The sequence below is a fragment of the Leucopleurus acutus genome (assembly GCF_964270905.1).
Source record: "Leucopleurus acutus genome assembly, chromosome: 11".
Lineage (NCBI taxonomy): Eukaryota > Metazoa > Chordata > Mammalia > Artiodactyla > Delphinidae > Leucopleurus > Leucopleurus acutus.
In genome coordinates this window covers 52321025-52344077 of record NC_139152.1, presented here as the reverse complement: position 1 = coordinate 52344077, position 23053 = coordinate 52321025, and the positions used below count along the sequence as shown (strand labels likewise).

Here is a 23053-nt window from a genome sequence, read left to right as displayed (position 1 = left end):
ACTATCATACTAAGTGAAATAAGTCAGAAAGAGAAAGACAAATATCATATGATATCATTTATATGTGGAATCTAAAACATGACACAAATGAACTTATGAACTTATTTATGAAACAGACTCACAGACATAGAAAACAAACTTATGGTTACCAGAGGGAAAAGGAAGAAAACAAACTTATGGTTACCAAAGGGAAAAGGAGGTGGGGGAGGGATAAATTAGGAGTTTGGGATTAGCAGACACAAACTATTATATATAAAACAGATAAACAATAAGGTCCTACTGTATAGCACAGGGAACTATAATCAATATCCTGTAATAAACCATAATAGAAAAGAATATGAAAAAGAATATTTTATATATATATATTTATAACTGAATTACTTTGTTGTACACCAGAAACTAATGCAACATTGTAAATCAACTATACTTACATATAAATAAATAAATTTTAAAAAAACAATGGCTGCTATTGATTGAAAGTATTAACTTTTTAAAAAATGCATTTCTTATGATATTCTGAAAGAACTAAAAAAGAAGTCCTTCACACAACTCTGGCACACTTATTTTGTAATCAGCACATTCTGGACTTTGTGAATTGCCCTCAGAATTTGAGGACAATGTCAGAAATGATATAACACTAAGCATGAAATATACATTTCACATATAAAAATCTGTTAAAATGACATTGGTCATCTGCAAAAGTAAAGCCAGCTGATAGGGATATAGAAGCTATTCAGTTATGCCCACCTGACTGAGATAAAGATGCCTTGAAACAGGCAGTAGCCTGCCTCATCACTTTAGAAGATAAAATCATTATTGAGCCTGGTTGTGATGAACTGTTTAGCTTAGATTTCCCAACATTTCACACCAATCTCAGGTACAGAAATCTACACTTATTCAGCCCGATGCTTATAGTTTCCGTACATGTTTGTTCTCCTTCAGCTTTCTCTTAATTTTATTAAGATGTCCCTTGACTGCTCTGGCCTGAGAACGATAATTGAAAGATATCTGTTGTTTGGCTTTGGACAGTTTTTTAGAGGGCAACACAGACCCCTGGGTGAAGGTGGGGATGAACACCCATAGTTAAAGGAAGAAAACTGGAAGGAGAGGGAAAATCCAGACCAAGGTGGTAAGTGCATGCACAGTATCGTCTTCCAGAGCTCTCACCTTCTCAAACCACAGAGGGTTCATGTTCTCTTTTAACAAAAAAGGCTGTTCATGCTCAGTTTTAGCAGTGGGCCAGCAGGAAAGACAGCCTCGCCGGCCAAGAGGAGGAGCAATGGGCTCTGCTTTACAACACTGCCTCTGGGGTAGAAAGGAGGACGTACAGGCCTGGCTGACATCCACCACTCAGACCATCCCACACCCTTTGGCTCGGACTCCCTGCTCACCAAGCAAACTTTTGAGTGTCATTTGGCTTCCCATAGAGACTTTGCCGCTGAGGAGAGGACACGCTGACCAGTTAACAGCGGTCAATAGCCCTGAGTTTGCTCAACTCTCAGTGAGCTGAAGAAATCAAATTTCTGGGCCGCCAAAGCTGAAGCGTAGACCCTAGATTGCCAACCCACCCAGATGTGTCACGGCTGACAAAAAGGCCTGTCTCTGAAATTCTTCAGTTACAGCATTTTTCTTACTATTAGTGACAGGGGCTTGTTTACTTTCAAGATAAAAATTCTCTTTCACTCAGACTTATTACAAGGAAAAACTGACTTAAAAAAAATGCTTTCTTGAAAACTTCCCATGCTAAACTACATAGAAGTTGAAACTCACACAAAAAAATTTAAGTTTCTACTATTAAAGCAATACATAATGAAGGAATTAAATAATATTATTTTGTTTACATTGGAGAGGAAAGCCAAGACTGCCAACTTTCGTAGCAAACAGATAATTAAGCACTAAAATACAATGCTCTAAAAACAGCCATGACACAAGCCTAGCATTATATTTATTGTATGACTCATAGTTTCTTATTCGTGTCTGGAATATTGTTTTCCAAACGCAAAAGAAGTCATCTGAAGTCAACCTGCAGAGGAAACAATGCCAGCATGAGCTCTGCTTGAGGATCTCAGCTGGTGAGATTTCCAGCCAAAGCCAACTTACCATCACTCTTCACTGAGTGATTTTTACTAATCAAATAATATCAATGAATTCACATTTGGGCAAATCGTACCTTGGCATGGTCCAGAGCAGTTATGATTTAAGCTGAGTTTGGGAAAAGGAAAACTTCACATCGGATGAGAATCTGTTACTGGCTTGCTAAAGAAAATGAGTGCTTTGAGGAAATACTCTGAATGTCTCAGAGAGTCCAATACCCATGGTACATCCCCAGAGATCTAAGCTCCCAGGCCAAAACAAGGAAGTAGGGGTCATTCAGCTACCCCTGCATCTTCAGGCTTATGTGCTGGCAGTGAGGCTTCCTTGAGAGCAAACTATTCCTTTAATGGAGAAAGGGGACAAGCCAGAAGACAAAGCAAGTCCAGCATAAATAAAAGCTATGTCCCACGGGGCTTCCAGTGGTTCCTAATGATGTTACTTTCATTTAACAGTAAAATCATTGTGGTTTTTTTTTCTTTTTTTTTTTTGCGGTACACGGGCCTCTCACTGTTGTGGCCTCTCCCGTTGCGGAGCACAGGCTCCGGACGCGCAGGCTCAGCGGCCATGGCTCACGGGCCCAGCCGCTCCGCGGCATGTGGGATCTTCCCGGACCGGGGCACGAACCCGTGTCCCCTGCATCGGCAGACGGACTCTCAACCACTGCGCCACCAGGGAAGCCCTAACAGTAAAATCTTAAAATACAAAGGGCCTATGTGTTTATCTTCAGGGACTGAACAGAGCCAATGGTGAGTTACCGAGAAAAAAAGCTCCGGAAAAAGCTCTCTCTACAGCAAAGAGAGAAAACACAGGGAGCTGGTCTGCTCTGAGGAGGTGAGCCTGGAACTCATCCTCACGGCTGCAGAGGCCCCTGGCAGCTGTTCTCCAACCCACAAGTCTCAAAGGATCAGAAGAGATTGTACCGAACATCAGGCCCAGCACTGTCTCCCATCGGGCAGGAGATGGTACGTCTTGGCACTTGTGCTAATGAAAAGGGTGGTGGTCTAGTGGCATAAAAGTCACTCTTCTCCTCTCTGCTCTCCCCACAATTTCTGAAGGTCTGTGAGCAACTCCTAAATAGAAAAAGTAATATCTCCTAAATGGAGGGTAAACTGTGATCAGTCACATAAGAAGCTAACACTCTCCTCAGAACTACTTAAGAGTAGGGCCTTAATAAGCAGCTCCTTCAACTCATTATCCAGGATGGAGCCCACAAAACTACGAGCTCATGGAGACGAGCATCATAACCACTTTCCCTCATGAAAGAGACAGAAGCGGACAGCAGAAGAAACCAAGGGGAAAGGGAAAACTTTACAATTATCTGACACATCACATGACGTACATGGGACATTTTGTTTTCTTTCTGTATGGTTTCCCTTCTTAGTCATAAAAACCTATTTCTCTACTTAAATACAGGCATCCTTGAAGACAATCAGGTGTAGCTTTTGTATTTTGCTTACCACAGAGAAAGGATTCTGTCCAGCGTGGTACAGAGAAGCTTGGACATTCCCACACCGAATCACACTCAGCACCGTCTTCTACCTCCCAATAGTCCCTGCTTATGCTTTCCAGGACCATTCATTTTAATCAGATATTTTCAAAACCGAAACCACTCTTAACATTCCCCCCAAGCACATTCAAATATTTTGGACGAAGTATTTTAAGAATAACCGGTTTTATTTACAGGCCAAAAAGTTTCAAATTCAAAACTTATCTAAAATAAAGATTTAATTCCTAGCTGGAGTGAAGCTAGGAATTTCACAGTACCATAGTGGAAATACACGTAAAACCCTGCATCTAGGTCCATGTAACTTCAGATGCATAGCTAACCCAAGATTTTCTATTTTCTAGGAAGTATTTTCTTGCTTCAGAATAACTGAAACTGATTCAGCACCACTTGGGGTAGGTTTATGTTGCCCATACAAGACATCTTCCTACTTCTTTTATTCATTCATTCATTAGTGAAATAAACATTTATTCCTCAACTGCTGTGGGAAAGGCATTGTGCTATGGCCTGTGGGGAAAAAAATTATGAATTCAGTATGTTCTCTACCCTCAAGAAGCTTACAGTTTACTGAGGGACAGACAAAGTGGGTAGTGATAGGACAATGTGAAAGGTTCATTTAAAATACTACGCAAAATCAAAACTACAATGCGACATCATCTCACACCAGTCAGAATGGCCATCAACAAAAAATGTACAAACAATAATGCTGGAGAGGGTGTGGAGAAAAGGGAACCCTCATACACTGCTGGTGGGAATGTAAATTGATACAGTCATTATGGAGAACAGTATGGAGGGTCCTTAAAAGACTAAAAATAGAACTACCATATGACACAGCAATCCCACTACTGGGCATATACCCTGAGAAAACCATAATTCAAAAAGGGTCATGGGGCTTCCCTGGTGGCGCAGTGGTTGAGAGTCTGCCTACTAATGCAGGGGACACGGGTTTGTGCCCCGGTCCGGGAGGATGTCACATGCCGTGGAGCGGCTGGGCCCGTGAGCCATGGCCGCTGAGCCTGCGCATCCGGAGCCTGTGCTCCTCAAGGGGAGAGAACACAACAGTGAGAGGCCCGCATACCGCAAAAAAAAAAAAAAAAAGAATCATGTACAACAATGTTCATTGCAGCTCTATTTACAATAGCCAGGACATGGAAGCAACCTAAGTGTCCATCAACAGTGAAAGGATAAAGAAGATGTGGCACATATATACAAGGGAATATTACTCAGCCATAAAAAGAACGAAATTGAGTTATTTGTAGTGAGGTGGATGGACCTAGAGTCTGTCATACAGAGTGAAGTCAGTCAGAAAGAGAAAAACAAATACCATATGCTAACACATATATATGGAATCTAAAAAAGAAAAAAAAATGGTCATGAAGAACCTAGGGGTAAGATGGGAATAAAGACGCAGACCTACTAGAGAATGGACTTGAGGACACAGGGAGGGGGAAGGGTAAACTAGGACAAAGTGAGAGAGTGGTAGTGTATATATGGACATATATACACTACCAAATGTGAAATAGATAGCTAGTGGGAAGCAGTCGCATAGCACAGGGAGATCAGCTCGGTGCTTTGTGACCAGCTAGAAGGGTGGGATAAGGAGGGTGGGAGGGAGGGAGATGCAAGAGGGAAGAGATATGGGGATATATGTATATGTATAACTGATTCACTTTGTTATAAAGCAGAAACTAACACATCATTGTAAAGCAATTATACTCCAATAAAAACGTTTAAAAAAAATAAAAATAAAATACTATGCAAAAAAATATTGCTACGATTTTTGTCAAAGAGTGTTCTACCTAAGTTTTCCCCTAGGAGATTTATGGTATCAAGTCTTACATTTAGGCTTTATTTATTTTTGTACATGATGTTAGAGAATGTTCTAATTTCATTGTTTTACATGTAGCTGTCCAGTTTTCCCAGCACCATACTGTTTTGTTTACTGTAGCTTTATAGTATAGTCCAAAGTCAGGGAGTGTGATTATAGCAAACACAATAATTATAAATGGAGTATAACCTTTAAAAATTGTGAACCACTATATTGTACATCTGTAACTTATAAACGTTGTACATCAACGATAATTCAATTAAAATTAATTAATTAAATACTATGCAAGTACTTGGAGGGATACCATTATCTCTACCTCCTCCCAGGTATCATACATTCCAATGTTTTCCCAGGGCTTCATTTTATTGAACTATTAAATCTCAGCTGAAAGCAGGCCAAAGACCAAGCTCATCTGTGTTCTTCTCATAATTATGATATTCAGTCCTTTATTTGCACATCAGGAGTGGATCTCAGTCTGGAAGACTGAGACCCATCAATTTATTTTATTTTATTTTTTGTTTATTTTTTTTACATCTTTATTGGAGTATAATTGCTTTACAATGGTGTGTTAGTTTCTGCTTTATAACAAAGTGAATCAGTTATACATATACATATGTTCCCATATCTCTTCCCTCTTGCGTCTCCCTCCCTCCCACCCTCCCAATCCCACCCCTCCAGGCGGTCACAAAGCATCAAGCTGATCTCCCTGTGCTATGCAGCGCTTCCCACTAGCTATCTACCTTACGTTTGGTAGTGTATATATGTCCATGCCTCTCTCTCACTTTGTGAGACCCATCACTTTAGAAGATGAAATCATTGTTCAACCTGGTCACAAATGACTATTTAGCTAAGATTTCCCAACCTTTATATTAAGCCATTCTGAGATCCTTTTTGACCCAGTTGAGGGATATGAAAGGAGAGGTTTCTCATACCTATTGATGCAGATCAGTTTGGCTTAGGAATATATATTCCTAGTGAGAAGAAAAGGTGATACCTTTGAAAATAATATGCCTAACTTTGATGGTAAGACCAGAGAGGTATCAGGAAGAGGAGAGAGATTTGAATTAACATGAATGTTGGCTTGGCTGGCCTGGGAGCCTTAGATCTCCCAGATGTATTCATTCAGAAGAGAAGAGTGTAGAACATGTGAACTGATGAGGGAGCTCATAAAAGCTGCACCTGATAAGGCCTCAGGAGGCAATGTGGTGTATCAGAAAGGGCCTGCCCACGTGGCGGGGAGAGCAAGATTAGAATGCCAACGTCCATACTTACTAGCTCTATGCCCTTGGGCAAGTTACTTAAAATTTCTGCGCTTCGGTTTCCTCATCTTGAGAATTAACAATACTTACCTGAGTACTTGTGAGAATTAGGTGGCATAATGAAAGTCAAGATTCTAACACAGTAGTGGTACAAAGCCGGCACTCAATACATGTGCACTGGGGTGTCCTCCTTAGTGTTTGTTGATAATCGTACAAGATAAAGGTTAAAATGGCCCCGCTCGCGGTCTATCCAGAAGTCTGCCGCCCAGCACAGGATCAGGACCTGACCCACAGGGAAAGTCTGCCCGGCCAGAACACCCAGGTCCTGGGTCCTCTGAGGTCCCAGGTCCTCACCAGACGCTCCTCTTTTGCCTTCTTACCCTGGTGCCCTCACTCAATGGGAGGAAAACTGAGGCTAGCTTCATGTCACTCCAAAGTGCAAAACCAGAACTGCTAAATGGGGTTATAGAGAGGCAGACATCAAAATTTAAGGACACTATAACTGTCGTAAAAGGGCCTCAGGAGATCATAAATGTCCTTTCTTTGGAGTTCTCAAGCAAAGACTGCAAGCCCAGCAGTCAGGAGTGCTGTGAAAGGGCATTTAAAACGAGGTGAGGTTCAAGCATCAGTATCAGTAAAACAGCTTCCAACACTACGATTCTCTGAAAGCAACTGAACTGATATTCAGGTCTCTTACTCTGTAAGATTTCCTCAATACAATACAAATCCTGACCAACTATAATGCTGGGAGAATACAGTTTGGATTGTTATAGTTTCAGGTAAACTGAAGTTTAAGCAGAAGAGATCCAGTTGGCTTCAATCCTTATTAAGGATATTTTTTTAAATGTACCATTATACTTTCTTTACTTAAAAAGAGAATTCTGGGGCTTCCCTGGTGGCGCAGTGGTTGAGAGTCCGCCTGCCGATGCAGGGGACGCGGGTTTGTGCCCCGGTCCGGGAAGATCCCACATGCCGCGGAACGGCTGGGCCCGTGAGCCATGGCCGCGGAGCCTTTGCTCCGCAACGGGAGAGGCCACAATAGTGAGAGGCCTGCGTATCGCAAAAAAAAAGAATTCTGAACAAACTGAATTTTTATGTATTTACTAAAAATCTTACATTATATTATTATTCTCATTGTCTGAGAGTCCAGGACACATGTTAGAAAGGAACTGCAAATCATCTTGGGAACTACATTAAAAGGAAAATGCATGTCTCCTGAATTATACGGGTGACAGATACTTGGAGGTAAGAGAAATTTTATGGTATGTCAGCCAATACAGGCCTCAGCATTTCAAAGGGTAGCATATCGGGTGACTTACATCCACTTTTACCTTTACCTCCATAGATACAGGAATTCACCAGTGTAGTCTTACAAATGGTCATATATGTGTTCTAGTTTTTGCAAGTCAACTTAAAGTTTTGGTACTAGAGAAAAACTCCTAACAAAGCAGATGCTTTTAATAAATATACTTCCGATGTACTCCTTCTCTTCGAGAAACAATACGAGTGTGGCCTATTATATATTCATGTACTTAAAATAGCAGCGCTGGCACCTTGAATTACCACCATCTTTAGTACCACCTTACCACAGAGTGTCACTTGGCAGTATGTCACTCTGGCCTAAGACCAGCATCAATCAGATACACCAGCTCCTAAGGAGGGAATAGATTATGGCTAAATAAAGTTAACTCTGGTTTCTCTAAACTTTAAACCTTCCTAATACTTGAAAACTAAGTACCACAGTGTATTTTAGGAAAATATAGAATAATTTTCTTTCACAGGGCCTGAAATACAGTAGCGACTCAGTAAAATTTTTTTTTTTTTTTGTGGTACGCAGGCCTCTCACTGCTGTGGCCTCTCCCATTGCGGAGCACAGGCTCCGGACGCGCAGGCTCAGCGGCCATGGCCCACGGGCCCAGCCGCTCCGCGGCACGTGGGATCTTCCCAGACCGGGGCACGAACCCGCATCCCCTGCATCGGCAGGCGGACTCTCAACCACTGCGCCACCAGGGAAGCCCAGTAAAATTTTTTAATTGCATCTATGACACAAAGAGTATCAGGTTGGGATCTTGCTGACTGGACATTTTTAAATGGTACCCACATTAAAACCTGTATTTCAGATGCCACACTTGTCCCACCCCCACGTCTGATTCATCCATGCCCTTGAGTTGTTTATAGGCTTCTCAATAGATCATAAACTGCTTTGAGCACCAGGACTAAGACTTCTTCATTGTTGGATCTCTCCCCTTCCCTGCCTGCAGCCAGCATGGGGCTCATACACTTTCAACACTCAGTACATGAACATGAACAATAACATCATAAACTCAACACATCAAGAAGAGAGCTAGACCTTCCCACTCATTAAAAAAGGGCTTTTTATTCAACTACAAGAGAAATAAGCAGATGTGTTAATGAAAAGATATTTTGACTGACATTTATGCAATGTACCCCCAAAAAATCCACAATCACTATTCTTAGTCTCCCTGACAAGTTTCCAAAATATAAGATGCTCAAATATCACATAGTTGCTCTACTCATCGGGTGAAAGACGCTCCTGAAATTCTAGATATAATGGCAGTCAGCATAGCATAGCAGCTAAAATCAGACTCTAGAACCAGCTACCTGGATTTGAAACCTGGTTCCACCACTCAGTAACTATCTAAACTTGGGTAAGTTAATTATCTCAGTTTCCTCATCCATAAAATGGGAAAACTATCTACTTCTTAAGGGTTTTCTAAGGATCAAATGATACAGAGAAAGCACTTATGCTGTCTGTCTTACAGTAAGTTCTTATAGTAAATGACTTATTATGCCATTAATATATAGTATTAAAGGCACTCAGAATATTTTTTTAAAGGAAAAATATTTTAAGCTTATACATCAACATTGTTGTAGATTATAAATGATGCCACCTGGTCACTCAAGCATCTTTGCACTTTAATTATGTTACCTTCCATTTGGGCAGAGGTTTTAGTGCGAAACCAGTCTAGGAAGCCCATAAAAGGGAACATCCATTTAAATTGACAAACTGTTCACATTTCTCATCATCTTGATTTTTTTTCAAACATGTTACTTGGGGAGAATTCACTTCAGTGCAGACAAGCTAATCCTTCCCTGCTCTTCATAAACTAACAAAGCCCCAGCATCAGTTACCCAACAGCCTCTTGCTTTGCGAGATCACTACAGGGAAGAAATCAATCTTTCACAGCAGAGTTTAAGTAAGCAATTTTCTTCTCAATCTTTCTATTCCTCCAATATTACAACTTTTTAAAATAATGCATGCAGTTTTCTAAAATTTGGTTCAATCATTTTGTTTGAAAGGGTTTCCCAAAGGTAGTCCATCATTCATCAGAAAGTTCTGGTCTTTCAATGTATTTTTATTATTTGCCATATAAATAAGTTGTATGGTGTATTCTATCCATTTCTACATGCATCAACATCAATTCCTCGAGTTGGGGTTGGGGGGGTTACAAATACACCCTAGAAGGAGAAAGAGTTTGTCAAAAAAATAATTTTTCTAAGTTGGTCAATGTTCCAGTACTAAATTTTCTAATGGAGATGCACCAGGAGAAAAGGAAGCATGGGAGGAGAAAAATAAGTAACAACTACCTGTACCAGCTGTCTGCTGTGGATCAGGCACTGGGCTAGGTGTTTAAGTATCTTATCTCATTTTAATCCAACAAGGTAAACATTATTGCCCAAGAAATGGGGAGTAAAAGGAGAGTGTACACATATTATCAGGGTAATTTTTTCCTAAGCATGGGGGTGGGGGAGGGCAAAAAGATATATTCAAATATAAATAGTTAATTCGGAGTGGTGGGAGTATGGGAATGTATTATATTTTTCCTTGTACTTTTCTGATTTTTTTTTTATTCCTGAAGGAAGGAAGGAAAAAAAGAAGGAAAAAACAAAGAGGTTAAATAAGTTTCCCAAGGCCATATAACTAATAAGTGGTGGAGTTGGGATTTGAACCCAGGTCTATCTCACTGCAAAGCCACACCAAGCCAATAAAATATAGCCAGGTATTTTTGATCTGGGCAGGATCAAAAACACTTTGGAAGTTCTGGAAGGAGACTTGTTCACAGCCTCATTTATGTTACCAAGTGAATGAAACATCCATAATTTCCTCAAACTCCCCTCTTATTATTTACCTACTAAAACAAACAAGATACTGGTAGAGATGATAGAGAAGCAGCATCAACAGGGTCAGCCCAGCACTGCCAGGTAAACAGAAAGATTCCATGATGCCAGAGCAAATGAGTGAAGCTCTTAGGTAAGGATTACAGAAGACCAGCTGTGTCCTATAGGATACGTGGCAGGGCATGCAGGAGTTCATTAGAACCCACAGCGAGATGGGGCTTGGTGGAGACCTCATGGGGCAATTCTTTCTGCATCAACCCACCCTATAACTCATCCAGGAAAAATCTGGGCCACCTTGAAGTTCCCCCAAGAGACTGCAGATATGATCTGTCTCTGAAAATAATTTTCAGGAGACAGGAAGCTGGTTCATTATTTGAGAAAGCAACAAACCAAAGACCCTCTCCAAAGAGAGAAAATGTTAAATGATGAGGACTTGGGGTGTAATCAGTCTCAAATAATTTTTGTGCCATTGTGTTCCCTCTTGTGCAGGGGCCAGCTGTCACAATCACTGTGTCTCAGAGTTAGGATAACATTCAAGATGATTCAAACTAAGTTGCCCAGACTTTTAAAAATGTGTTTGAGGGCTTCCCTGGTGGCGCAGTGGTTGAGAGTCCGCCTGCCAATGCAGGGGACGCGGGTTCGTGCCCCGGTCCGGGAAGATCCCACATGACGCGGAGCGGCTGGGCCCGTGAGCCATGGCCGCTGAGCCTGCGTGTCTGGAGCCTGTGCTCCCCAACAGGAGAGGCCACAACAGTGAGAGGCCCGCGTACTGCAAAAATAAAAAAAAATTTTTTAATTTTTTTAAAAAAGTGTTTGAAAACTCTTGCACAATATCACAGACAGCAGAAAATTCTCATTAACCACTCACTGATGTTAAAGATTTGATGCAGTGAGTCAACGCTTCAGATGCTTCCTTGCTGTATGTCCAACAGTTGCTTTACAAAATTTGGTGTACAACTGGTCAGAATGGCCATCATCAAAAAGAACACAAGTAACAAACGTTGGCAAGGATCTGGAGAAAAGGGAACCCTCGTACACTGTTGGTGGTAATGGAAGCTGGTGCAGCCACTGTGGAGGATTCTCAAAAAACTAAAAATAGAACTACCATATGACTCAGCAATTCCACTCCTGGGTATATATCTGAATAAAACAAAAACACTAATTTGCAAAAAATACACACACTCCAATGGAAGCAACCTAAGTGTTCAGGTTTAGAGTGAAAAGACAGCGCTTATATGTCAGTCCCAATCCCCCAATTTATCCCTCCCCGCCTTATCCCCTGGTAACCATAAGTTTGTTTTTTACATCCATGACTCTACTCCTGTTTTGTAAATAAGTTCATTTGTACCCTTTTTTTAGATTCCACATATAAGTGATATCATATGATATTTGTCTTTCTGTGTCTCACTTACTTCACTCAGTATGACAATCTCTAGGTCCATCCACATTACTATATATAAAATAGATAACTAATAAGAACCTGCTGTATAGCACAAGGAACTCTGCTCAACACTGTGTAATGGCCCTTATGGGGAAATAATCTAAAAAAGAGTGGCTGTATGTATATGTATAACTAATTCACTTTGCTGTACACCTGAAACTAACACAACATTGCAAATCAACTATACTCCAACAAAAATTTTTTTTTAAAAAAAAAGACAGTGCTACAGGGACAGACAGCACGTGACAGAGGAGAAGTAGGATGGCCCCAGTCAGGACAGATGTGAAACTAGCCACTCTCCCACCCAATCTACTAACAAGGGCTGTTGGGAGTGGTGGCTATATTTTGCAATTGTCTTTAGTTCAAGAGGTCACTTTTCATTTCTCCAAGGCCTTGCAATCATGGGAAATGGGGGAAGGGGGAGCAGTAGGGGCCAAGGGTAAGGAAGAGGGGCTTCACGCCGAACAGAGCATGGGAGGGCTGCTGCCAGTGGAGCCTCCCTTCTCCAATGAGAATAGGTGGCAAAGCAGAAGAGAAAAGCCTGGTGGGGTGCAGAAAGTAGAGGGGTAGGAGGAGGGGGAGACATTCTGTCAAGAGATCCCAAACTCCACGAGGTAGAGAAGCAAGTCTTCCGACTGGACCTGTAACATGACTGATCCGAAACCACAGACAAGGGGTTGTGTATGAACCCAGACTGAAACCACAGACGCAGTTCTAAGTGAAGAAAACAAGTCACAAGATCAACCCTGGGGAGACTGGAAGAGGACAGAAAGCAGATGGATGGAGAAAAATGGTTCAGGATGGAGGATGTAAGAATTCAGGGTCTAAAAGGTGTGTTTTTTATGTGGTGCTGTATGGACGGCACAAAGACAGACCTGTCATGCTTAAGAAGTCAGAGCTACCCCATGTTCACAGCAGCATTATTCACAATAGCCAAGGGGTGGAAGCAACCCAAGTGTCCATCAATGGATGAATGCATAAATGTGGTACATACATATGGTGGCATGTTATTCAGCCTTAAAAATGAAGGCAATTCTGACACATGCTACTACTACATAGATGAACCTTGAGGACATTATGCTGAATGAAATAAGCACGTCACAAAAGGACACATACCTAATGGTGGTTGCCAGGGACTGAGGAGAGAGAGGAATGGGGAGTCATTGTTGAAGGGGTGCAGAGTTTCCATTTTGCAAGATGAAGACTTCTGGAGATGGATGGTGGTGACGGTTGCACAGCAATATGACTCTACTTAATACCAATGAACTAAGCTCTTAAACATGGTTAAGATGGCAAAGTTTATGTTGCATGTATTTTACCACAATGATTCAAAATGAACTTTAAAAAAAAGCCGGAGAGTTGCAGATCAGCGACTGGTGTTGGGCAGTTTTGAATACGTCTCTCTTACAGCAGTATCTTCCAAGACACAGTTCATCTTCTGGCAAAGGTTTTTGAGCCCCTACCCTGTGCAAGCGGTGTGCTAGACACTGGGAACATCGAGTAAGTAAGGCACAGTCCGGCGTGAGATGCAGACCGGGAAACAGAGCAGGACAATTCCACGTGGCCAGGACAAGCCTGACCAGAGGAAGCACCAAATTCAGACTCTGGGGTCAAAAGTACTTTCCAGAAGGAATGATGCCTCAGCTGAATCCTAAAAGTAGAAGTTACCATATAGCCGAGAAAAGAGTACCAAAGCAAAGAGCATGTGGCAAGAGAGAATGCGGTGAACTTTAAGTACCACCTGTAATGCATCCTGCCTGGAGCACGGAGTGGGAAGGTGTGATTTGAAGAGAGGAGGATGGAGAGTCAAACAGCATCCACACATCAGCAGTGAAAATTAGTTTTCTGAGCAGTGACAAACCGGTTGGGGGAAGGATGCTTTAGCGTCCGATGCATGGTTAATTTTGTGGAAAGAATATCATTAATGGCGTATTAGGACAAGCACAGAACAGTTGAGAGTAAATGAAACACCAACTATCCAAGCTCTTTTGGTGAGGGGCGGGGGGGGGGGGGGGGGGGGTAAAATACACGTATCATAAAATTTACCATCTTAACCATTTTTAGCGTGTAGTCCAGTAGCGTTGAACTGTCGTGCAACCAATCTCCAGAACCCTTCATCTTCCCAAACTGAAACTCTGTCATCCATTAAACAATTCCCCATCCTCCCTCCTCCAAGCCCCTGGCAACCACCATTCTACTTTCTGTCTCTATGAATTTCACGATTCTAGGTGCCTCATATAAGGGGTACCTATCTGTCCTTTTGTGACTGGATTATTTCACTTAGCATACTGTCCTCAAGGTTCATCCATGTTGTAGCATGTCAGAATTTCCTTCCTTTTCGAGGAGGAATAAGATTCTACCCTATGTCAAGAATATACAATGGAGAAAAGACAGTCTCTTCAATAAGTGGTGCTGGGAAAACTGGATGGTTACATGTAACAGACTGAAATTAGAATACTCCTTAACACCACACACAAAAATAAACTCAAAATGGATTAAAGACCTAAATGTAAGACCAGACACTATAAAACTCTTAGAGGAAAACATAGGCAGAACACCCTTTGACATAAATTGCAGCAAGGTCTTTTTTGATCCACCTCCTAGAGTAATGAAAATAAAAACAAAAATAAACACATGGGACCTAATGAAACTTAAAAGCTTTTGCACAGCAAAGGAACCCATAAACAAGACGAAAAGACAACCCTGAGAATGGGAGAAAGTATTTGCAAACGAAGCAACTGACAAGGGATTAATCTCCAAAATATACAAGCAGCTCATGCAGCTCAATATCAAAAGAACAAACAACCCAATCCAAAAAAGGGCAGAAGACCTAAATAGACATTTCTTCAAAGAAGATATACAGGTTGCCAACAAACACATGAAATGATGCTCAACATCACTAATCATTAGAGAAATGCAAATCAAAACTACAATGAGGTATCACTGCACACCAGTCAGAATGGCCATCATTACAAAATCTACATACAGGAAATGCTGGAGAGGGTGTGGAGAAATGGGAACCCTCTTACACTATTGGTGGGAATGTAAATTGATACAGCCACTATGGAGAACAATATGGAGGTTCCTTAAAAATCTAAAACTAGAACTACCATATGACCCAGCAATCCCACTCCTGGGCATATACCCTGAGAAAAGCATAATTCAAAAAGATACATGCGCACCAATGTTCACTGCAGCACTATTTACAATAGCCAGGACATGGAAACAAACTAAATGTCCATCAACATGGAATGGAATGGATAAAGAAGATGTGGTACATATATACTAAGGAATATTACTCAGCCATAAAAAGGAATGAAATCGTATCATCTGCAGAGACATGGATGGACCTAGAGACTGTCACACAGAGTGAAGTAAGTCAGAAAGAGAAAAAAATGTATATTAACGCATATATGTGGAATCTAGAAAAATGGTATAGATGTACTTATTTGCAAAGCAGAAATACAGACACAGACGTAGAGAACAAATGTATGGATACCACTCTCAAACGTATGGATGAATTGGGAGATTGGGATTGACATATATACACTACTATGTATAAAACAGATAACTAATGAGAACCTACGGTACAGCAGAGGGAACTCTACTCGGTGCTCTATGGTGACCTAAATGGGAAGGAAATCCAAAAAAAGAGGGGATATATGTATACGTATGGCTGGTTCACTTTGCTATACAGGAGAAACTGACACAGCAGTGTAAAGCAACTATACTCCAGCCAAAAATAAATAAATTTTTAAAAAAAGATTCCACCATATGTATAAACCACATTTTGTTTATCCATTCATCCATCAATAGACACTTGGGGTGCTTCCACCTTTTGGCTATTGCGAATAATGTTGGTATAAACGTGGATGTACAGATACCTTTTCCAGACCCTATTTTCAATTCTTTGGGGTATACAGTTGACCCTTGAACAACATGGGTTTGAACTGTGCTGGTCCACTTATACACAGATTTTTTCAATGAATACTACAGTTCTACACGATCTGCAGTTGACCGATTCTACAGATGTGGACCTGTAGATACAGAGAAACTTAAGCATCCGTGGATTTTGGTATCCACAGCCGGTCCTGGAACCATATGCTGCAGACACCTAGAGACGACTGTATACCCAGAAGAACGCTGGATCTCATGGTAATTCTATTTTTAATTTGGGGGGGAACAGTCATACCATTTTCCATAGCAGCAGCACCATTTTACTTTCCCTCCAAAAGTGTACACAGGTTTCAATTTTTCACACATTCTTGCCAACACTTATTTTCTGGGGTTTTTTTTTTTAATAGCAGCCATCCTAATGGATGTGAGGTAGTTACAACCATCTTATTAGCGCTTCTGAGCCTCCAATTTCCTCATCTGTAAAATGAGTGTGTTGGACTAGATGATCCCCAAGGAGCTCAAATTTCATGATTCTATGAATTGAGAGGAGAATTAGGTTGATTCACTGGGAAAACTCAGGTCATTTACTCATTCTGAGGCTCACATTCCCTAACTAGAGTCACAGCACTGACACCCCTCTGGATGTGGTTTCAAGTAAAACACAGATTGAAATTCAAGTGCAAAGAGCATTAACTTAATGGGAAAGTTTAAGAGAGGCTGGTCCCAGCCATCCGTGGCAAGGACACGGATACCACTGGATGCTGAAGGCGACTGGTCGACACAAGTGGAGCAAATTTCACATGCCGCTGGTCTTCCCACAGGTGGGTTAATTATTAGCAACGACTATAATGAGGACACCTTCTACTCATTGTTCAACTTTCACTTTCACTCATATAAAGGGCTGAATTGATTGCAACTAAATTTTTTTTTAATGGTCAGGCTGGGAGGGCAGAGAGAGATGGTCATTTCCCTGGGAAATTTGTCATGTTTTTCTGATGTGGGGTGAATCCTCCCCACTCTCAAATACAACGGTTAAAACTTGAAAGAGAAAATGTATTTTCTTCAGTGAGACACCCTGAAGAAAAGTCACCAGTAAGTCCCCAAGAAGAATATTGTTTTTACAAACTGGTGAACAAAGGCTAGCAAGATGATTTGCAGAAAATCCAGAAACATCAAAAACAGAATCCAGGACTCCTGAACTCACAGCCCAATACTGTTTGCAAATTTAGTTCCTCCTCTAAAAAGGAGAATTATTATTATCACATCTTTCCATGAATAACAACAAAAAAATCTATTAATATGGATGTGTATAGACTTTAGCTCCATGTAAATCTGTGTCTTTTTGTAGGAACGCTGCAACATTGTGGACCTCGATGTGGGAATCAAACTTGAGAAGCCTCCTTAACGACCTATTAAGAATCCTCCTCCAGGGCTTCCCTGGTGGCGCAGTGGTTGAGAGTCCGCCTGCCGATGCAGAGGACACAGGTTCGTGCCCTGGTCCGTGAAGATCCCACATGCCGCAGAGCGGCTGGGCCCATGAGCCATGACCACTGAGCCTGCGCGTCTAGAGCCTGTGCTCCGCAACGGGAGAGGCCACAACAACATGAAGACCACAACCTCCTCACATTACAAGCGTTGAGGGTTGAGTCCCTTATACCTTCCGTGCGTCATCCTGGGAGAATATGGGCAGGAAAAGCTCAGAGAGGGCCACCAACGTGGGCTAAAAGACATCTGCCCCAAAGAATCAAGATGTATGGAGAAAACAAGAATGACGTTTGTGTCCCTTTTCCACTAGTTTTTAATTATATTATAACTGATTCTAGAAACTGTGTGATCTGACAAATCAGAAAACTGCTGGATATCAGAGGCGACAGACTGGGCCGGAAGAAGGCAGTGCAGGTCCCAGATCAGCGAAAGGCGCAAGCCTGCCCTCTGCTGGCAATCCTGGGTAGTGGCAGTAAGATGTGAGGAGATGATCTCCACCTTTAGCTGGAGGAACTAGACGCACAAAAAAACCAAGACACCCAGCTACAGCAACTTTCATACACAGCAGAAAGCTTATGGAAGACATTGCGGGCTAAAGAGCAAACTTTGATGTTGCCTTAGTAACCATGTCCTGGAACATTCCTTTTTGCAAATGGTGTTGAGAAGGCAATACTGGATGAGACCGAAAAAGAGCTCCATCTAAAAGACTAGGCGTGGGCAACGATGAGCATTCATTAGAAACAATTCTCTTCCAACATAAGATATTAAAATATATTTCTATACAGAGTCCATTATAAACATCTACTTGTTCATGCCCTCCCCAGAAAAAAATATTACATTATTGTTCAATGACCTCGAAAGTAAAATCATGACAGAAATGCCAAGAAGCAGGTAGGAAAAAAAAGCTCCTGCAGTCTGGGGAGGGAGATAGGTCAGATCCATATTTAGAACTGAGTAGGTAAATTTTACAATGCCGTTAAGGACATATTCTATAAAGACAACACAGCTGAATTATCTGTCTTTGCTATTTTCCTGCTGCCTGGTATATACAGTTTCAAACTTTCTTTCTAACGAGAGTGATATCATCTAATTTTCCCTACTCACTTCATCCTCACGTAGAGATAAGGCTGCACTCTCATTATCGGTTAGTATTATGTACTAAATGTTCACTTATCAAGTAGCTATTGTCAAATAGCCATATCCCCAAACAGCTTTCAATCTAGTTGAGAAGGCAGTTCACAGACACTAGTGTTCTATGTTCAAGAGGCAGTTACACCAGATGAATTCTGAGGTTCCCTCTAGCTCTAATTTTATATCCAGAAATACTAGATTACTAAAAGTATCCTAAGTACCTGATGTCCTCGCGGCCTCTGCGCCATTATCTCTGCCTGGAATATTTCCCCAGCCCACCTACCCTTAGCTACGTAGCACATTCCTGTCATTCTTCTCGTTCTAGTTCTTTTTTGAAGTGCGTCAAGGAGGATTTGGGTGATTCTCACCTTGGACCCTACTGTCCTTGTACACACAGGCAGTTGCCTACTTTCAGATATAATGTGTTTACTTATCATCTTTTCAACTGAATCACATAAAAGAGGAGCAATCTCCTTGCATGTTATTGGACAATAGTAAGCCATCCTTTCCCAAAGAGCTAAAGAAGTCTAAAATCCCTAATTATGATCATCTAATATCTCCTCCTCCAACAATCCCATCCCATCAACTTTTTTTAATGTGAGGAACCCCAACTCCAACCTTCTCAATTGCCTTCAAATGCTGGTAGTATCCACATGCTGGTAGAAAGGGCAGCCTCTAAACCTCCCCACAGCAGAAATAATGGCAATAATAGTAAGTAATATGGCCAGACACTGTTCTATAAGCATTTTATATAATTTCACTCAGTTCTCATAACCACCCTATGAAATGGGTATTATCATCATGTCCCTTTTTTTTTTTTTTTTTTTTTTTTTTTTGCAGTACGCGGGCCTCTCACTGCCGTGGCCGCTCCCGTTGCGGAGCACAGGCTCCGGACGCGCAGGCTCAGCGGTCATGGCTCACGGGCCCAGCCGCTCCGCAGCAGGTGGGATCTTCCCGGACCGGGGCACGAACCCGTGTCCCCTGCATCGGCAGGCGGACTCTCAACCACTGCGCCACCAGGGAAGCCCCCATGTCCCTTTTTTAACTGATGAGAAAAATGAAGCACAGGGATGTCAAAGAACTTACATGAGACTGCACCTTGAGGAAGTGGCAGAACCAGGATTCAAGCTGTGACAATACAGAGAATGTAAATTTAACACAGTTCTTAGGAAAGCTTAAAAGAGAAAGAGAACTCCCCCTGCTGGCTGTATATACAGTTTTCTTTTGTCACAACTGATAGCAAGGGCACCACCAACCAGGGGAGCCCTGACTGAGTCACCAACCAGTAGAGTGAGTTCCCACAATGTTTTGTTTTTAACTCAAGTATAGTTGATTTACAATACTGGGTTAGATTTAGGTGTACATCATAGTGATTCAGTTTTTCGTTTTTTGTTTTTTGTTTTGCAGATTATATTCGGCAACACTCTTAACTCTTCCACCTCACTTTGCCCAGCCCTAAGGTTGGGAGTAAACAGAAATCAGATTTAAGTTCTCTTCTAGCTCTAAATTACTATGACTTTGAGATTCAGATGTTTTTCTCTAAAAACCAGTTCTCTCTGTAATGTGCACAAGAAACAGCTACTGTTTTGTTGTTTTCCAAAGCCACAAGAATCTCTCAGGGGCTTCCCTGGTGGCGCAGTGGTTGAGAATCCACCTGCCAATGCAGGGGACACAGGTTCCAGCCCTGGTCCGGGAAGATCCCACATGCCGCAGAGCAACTAAGCCCCAAGTGCCACAACTACTGAGCCTGCACTCTAGAGCCCGTAAGCCACAGCTACTGAGCCCACGTGCCACAACTACTGAAGCCTGTGTACCTAGAACCCATGCTCCGCAACAAAAGAAGCCACCACAATGAGAAGCCCGCACTACAACAAAGAGTAGCCCCACTCACCGCAACTAGAGAAAGCCGGTGCGCAGCAACGAAGACCCAATGCAGCCAAAAATAAATAAATAAATGTATTTAAAAAAAAAAGAATCTCTCGGAAGTTAGAGGTTCAAAAGCTATACAGTACTTTCAAATATTTCACAAATTTGCAGTAAGGATAAGTAAATTATGACAAAATAAAAAAAAACTCAGCTGCAAGACACTAAAAGTTTAAAGGAAATCAGAGGAAACTGTTGCTAAAATATGTTGTAAGCAATAAGAATCCAATTTCTTTCACCTAGTCATAGTCTTACTTTAGGGCAGACCACGCTGCTAATTATATATCAAAACAAACCTAAATCGATTATCAATATTAACAAATTTATACCAAAAGTCACAACTCTGCAACCAAGTTCCAAAGTTAAGGCACATCCACCTTAATCTAAATGCTAACTTGTTTATATGTCAATGATATCTCAATAAAGCTGAAAAAATACTTTCCATCCAGCAAAACAAATGAGCTTATGAAAAAGGAATACATACATCTGGGTTAAGAAGGAAGATTCAAAAAACATTCCATCGAATTTTGGTCCCCACCAAAATCACACTAAAAAATACAGTTAAGAGATTTTTGTTTATCATAACCCACAAGGACCAAGAAGTAAAAAAAAAAAAAAAAAAAGCATCAGAGACAACAGCAATAGAATTTTGAAGATGAAAAAACATATGGACAAGTAGAAATTGACTCAGCAGATCCTAGAAAGCCAAATCCCAAAATCGCACGGGAAAGTGGAAATCCAACCTCTATTACACCACAGATTCCACAAAAGACTCAGAGACAGGCAGCCAGGCTTCATAAGGAGAATTGGGAGACAGCTGTTGAGAAGCAGTTGGATCCCTATATCCTCTCCCCTACTTCATGAGGCTGGACAATTACTCCTCTTCCATCCCTGCCAAAGACTGAAGGTTTCATTTCTGAAAAGGGGTAAAACAGAGAGTTGCTGGACAACCAGCTGAGGGCGGGAACCTTACCTAAAACAGAGGGAATCCAGTGACCATATGCACACTGAATACTGAATGCAGAGACCCAGCTCTCAGCTCCATAGACCTTCACCATCTGGGCAGGAAGTCAGAGGACTCTTCCCTGAGGACTCTGACCAGCTCCACAAGAAAAACCTGGAGACACTGGGGGCCCTATAAGAAAGGGCCCATCCAGACGACACTCCAGTAAAGCTCAAAGTCCACAAGCTCTACTGGGCGAGCTCAGAGTTCAACTCATTCTTTTAGATTCTCACACTTATGAGCAGACAGTCAAGGATCACCGGATATCCGGGGAAAGACTTGAATTATAACAGCATTTTGAAGGTTTCTTTCCTCCCTGGATAATCTATTTCCTCCAAATTGTTATTTTCTGTTTGTCTGTTTTAGTCTCTATCATTAATATCCTTAGAGCAACAAGGAAATAGACTGCATCTATGAAATAAGAACAGAATACCATATATATGCATGAAATATTCAACTAACAACTTAAAAAAAAGGTCTCAGTAACAGGAGTGGGAAATAAAGTTGCGATAATCTCTGAGTAAGTAAAGCAAAAACAAGGAAATAAACAACAGATATAGAAAATAAGACAAGAATATTACAGAACTAGTCCAGACGTTCTGACAGCCAAACAATAGAATTCCAGAAAGAGGAAAAAGGAAAAAATAAAAGGAGAGAGGAAAAGCATCAAAGAATTAATTCACATAAATTTTTCAGAGCTGAAAGACATAGTTGCCTGATCAAAAGAGCCCGTCTAGACCCAGGCACAGTGGGTGAAAATAGACCCACACCAAGCAACATGATCATGAATTCCAGAAGACCAAGAACAAAGAAAGATCCCACAAGCTTTCAAAGAGGAAAAACAAACAGTCCAGTACAAAGGATAAGGAATAAGACTCTAGACTTCTCTAGACCAACAATGAAAGCAATAAAACAATAAAGGCGATAAAACAGGTATAGAAATGCCAATTAAAGCAAGGATATAATAAAGATATTTTCATTCCTGCACAATTTCCAAAAATTTACCTCACAGGCGCCCTTCCTCAAGGAGATATGGGCAATGATATTTCCAAAAAAAGAAAGAAAGAAAGAAAACACAGGACACAGGAAGTAACAGATCCAACACAGGAGAAAAAGAGAGCCTCCAGGCTGAGAGTGAAGAGAGATCCCAAGATCATGGGTGTGCATCAGACAGGGCACAACCGGCAACAGTTGTGTTGACTGCAGTCAACACAAGATGCTTCCTGCTACTGGACCCTCTTTCTAACTCGAAGAGAGAATGCCCAGGTGAGCTGGTCCAGATTCTCATCTGTGCTTGTTTATCTCACAGTGTGCTGATAAAGTGCCTGTTCTCCACTCCCCTCCATGC

At 41.5% G+C, this 23053-nt stretch overlaps 1 protein-coding gene across 1 annotated transcript in view; it reads right to left on the bottom strand.

Annotated features, from left to right (window-relative positions):
* TBC1D30 (TBC1 domain family member 30) overlaps window positions 1-23053 on the bottom strand; it is a gene marked incomplete at its 5' end in the record, with an annotated part of 84337 nt that overhangs the window by 47280 nt on the left and 14004 nt on the right. The gene's annotated exons all lie outside the window — the stretch shown is intronic.